The sequence below is a fragment of the Micromys minutus genome, assembly GCF_963924665.1.
Source record: "Micromys minutus genome assembly, chromosome: 1".
NCBI lineage: Eukaryota > Metazoa > Chordata > Mammalia > Rodentia > Muridae > Micromys > Micromys minutus.
Genome location: NC_137969.1, coordinates 184,922,161 through 184,925,411, shown reverse-complemented (window position 1 = coordinate 184,925,411; position 3,251 = coordinate 184,922,161). Strand labels below are relative to the sequence as shown.

Here is a 3,251-nt window from a genome sequence, read left to right as displayed (position 1 = left end):
TTTCTGCATACTGCGTTTTTAACACAAACTTATTTAAACAAATTTCCAAGCTGGAAATTCTGTAGGATTTCTCCCAAGTACAATATTATACATGAGACAAAAATAACGTCGACAAGTTTATTTTCCTTCCTGTGACACACTGATATTGTTCCTTGTACCTCATATGCCCCCTTTCCCCACACTTCTATAAATTAAAGGAAGAGAAAGACAACCTTAAGGAGTATGTTTTTTTTTGTGATATGATATGGAGAACCAGGCTGTATTTTTTTTTCAGGGCCTGACACTATGCATTTAATTGTACTCATTCTAAAAAAGCACTTCCTTTCCCCTGGAAGTAAACAGCTGAGTGTGAGGAAGACCCTTCTGTCCATTTGGGGCAGCAGCAGCATGGACTCTGGAGGGAGACAGGCTAAGGTCCTTCATCCTTTCCCTTGCATGTTGTGGCCTTAGGCCAAAGACAGCATGGAAGGCTGCCTCTACCACACCACAACTTCCTGGCTGAATATCTGTCACTTCAGAAGCTCCAGTCCTTTATGTCCTTTCAGTGGATTGCCACCTGGGGTGTGAGCCCCTTCAGGTAGACATGGTACCACTTTTCTCACCCTTGACCTTGAGGAACTCAGCCATGCTAGAGAAATACTTCTGGTTGGCCTCTGCTACCTTCTTCTCAGCTGCTTGTGGGTTCACAATCTCCAAACCCTGGAGTGGAGTGAAGGCCACACTGGAGGCAGTCCCTGAGGAGCGGTCACGAATTGTTGACTTCCCACCACACTCCACGCTCTGTTTCTGTAAGGTCCGCTGCAGTGTCTTGGAGATCCTGGCCTTGGTGGCCTCATTCACCAGTGTCTGCCGCACACGTCCACTGCCTGACTTGCCCAAGTGGCCCAGGCTAAAGTCCAGGTCTTCTTGATAGGCATCCTCCTCAATCTCTCCAAAGCTCATGCGGTTGGCTTGTTTCCGAATCTCCGTCAATCCTAGCCGTTCCTTCATCTTGCGGTACCTCTGGCCCCCTCGCTTCTTCCGCTGTCCATCAAGGGGTGCAGGCAGGGGCTTCACCTGCTTCACGGGTGGTGGCTCCTGCCACTTGTCGAACTTGCGCTCAATCTCATCCTTCAGTTCATAGCCCACCTTCCTTTCTGTGCTCTCATGGAAGCTGTCCACGCGAGCTGCCAGTGTACACAAGGCGGGCTGCCTTCCGTCGGAGATCTGGGGGCAGAGACTGCACAATGTCACTATGGTAGATGTAGCCAGTACGAGGCAGCACTGAGGTAGAAGTCAGATAGTGTCTTGCGCTGGACTCCCAGCAGCATGATGTTGCAGCAGGCATCTTAGGTTTGTCAGCCCTCTAGCCACACCCATGATCTTGGCAGCCGTGGACGCTCCAATGATGATGGACAAGTTGCGTGCGATGAAGGACATTCGAGACTCTACATACTCATAAATGCGGTGCTTGGAGGCATTCAGCTCCAGTGCCATGACACAGGCCTCCTCTTGCCGCTCTAGTTCTTCATCCGACAGCTGCTGGCCCTGGGTGGTAGAAGCAGTAACACTAACAACCATGATGGTAGCATTGGTCAGGATCTGCTGGAGGGTCTCATTGTTCTTACACTTATCCAGACTGTTGCCCAGTTCCTTGACTATGCGGATGTAATCCAGAGCGTTGGGCACCAAGGATTCTAGCTCAGGAAATCTCTTTGAGTATTTATCCCGGATGAATTTATGGATAATGTTCAGCTCGTTTTCTATCTCCACAGTCAGGTTGTTGGCATCCACAATGACTCGGTACTCAGGGGCTGCCTCCACTGGTCCCACTACTTCTGAAGCTTTGGCTTGCTTGCTGATATACTCCTCAATCTTCATCATGATCTCAGCAAACATCTTGCTATCCCATAGCTTGGCAATGCTCTTGACAGAATCTCCAGAAAGATCCAGTTGTGTCTCCTCTTGTACATCCTCAATTGCTGGTTCCTCCTCTTCGTCTCCATAGCTTCCTCCTTCCTCTTCTTCTGCTGCCTCCTCAAGGTCAGCCAAAAGCTCATCTGCCAGAGACATCCTAAGACCTCTTCCAGGCTGTATTCTTATGATTCAACCCATAGTTAAATTTATTATCGAGCAGCACAGATTGCATCAATATCTGTCACTGCTGTATACTGTTGACTATAGGTAAGATTAGGTCACAGTCTTCAGGATGGAGAATTATCATAAAGTGCTTCCTTCCTACTCCTGACAGTCAAGAAGACAAACAGGCAAAAATCTTCTTCAGTTATTTACTATTTTATCTGAAAAATCTGATAGTACATTGTGATGTTAGGAATGAAAATGCCCACACCCCACATGGATCCATGTATTTGAATACTGAGTTTCCAGTTGGTAGAACTACTTGAAAGGACTAGTATGACCTTTTTAGTGGAGGGATATTGCTACAGGTGTGCCTTTAGGTTACAAAACACCCACATCATTCCAAATTAGCTCTCTTTGCTTCACACTTGTGTATCAACTTGTGTTACTTGTCCATCGCTAGACCTAACTGCCTATTTCAATACTCTGTGCAATGCTTGGCATGAACTTTAACCCTATGAAACTGTAAACCTCCAATAAAGTCTCTTTTAGTAATTGCTTTAGTTGTGGTGTCTGTCAATCCCACAGATGTGAGGAAAAAAGCCACTTAAACACAAATCATGGCCAAATTCTTTTCTTTGTTTGTTTTGTTTTATTTTGTTTTTTTTTCTAGGTAACTCATAGATACATTAAATTTTATTTATTTTTCCCAAAAAAATTATTGGAAATTCTCTACATTTACATTTCAAATGTTATCCCTCTACCACAAACCCCTCTTCCTCCCCCTCCCATAGCCTCCATGAAGGTGCTCCCTCTCCCAATCACCCTTCCCCACCTCAGCACCTTGGTGTTCCTCTACACTGGGAAAACAAGCCTTCCCTGGACCAAAGGCCTCTCCTCCCGTTAATGTCAGAAAATGCTGTCCTCTGCTGCATATGTAGCTTGGGTCATAGGTCTTTTCATGCAAACTCGTTGTTCATGTACACAAGCTGTGTCTACCTATGGCAGAGTTCAAGATATCAGGATTGAACATGGGAAGGGTAATGTTTGTTAGAGCTGAAGTAGGGGTTCACAATAGGGGTTTGTCAGGCAAACAAGCAAAGGTCACAGAAGCTGAACATAAGCATAAAATGTTGATCATAACAACCTTCAGATACAAAGGCAGAGTCTCAAGGTTGTCATAGCAACTTTTT

At 45.7% G+C, this 3,251-nt stretch overlaps 1 pseudogene across 1 annotated transcript; it reads right to left on the bottom strand.

Moving 5' to 3' along the window:
• Positions 1-573: 573 nt before the first annotated feature.
• On the bottom strand, positions 574-2,052 carry LOC308421732 (U4/U6 small nuclear ribonucleoprotein Prp31-like; annotated as a pseudogene). The gene has a single exon. The product of its transcript is annotated as a U4/U6 small nuclear ribonucleoprotein Prp31-like (transcript).
• Between the last annotated feature and the right edge of the window lie 1,199 nt (positions 2,053-3,251).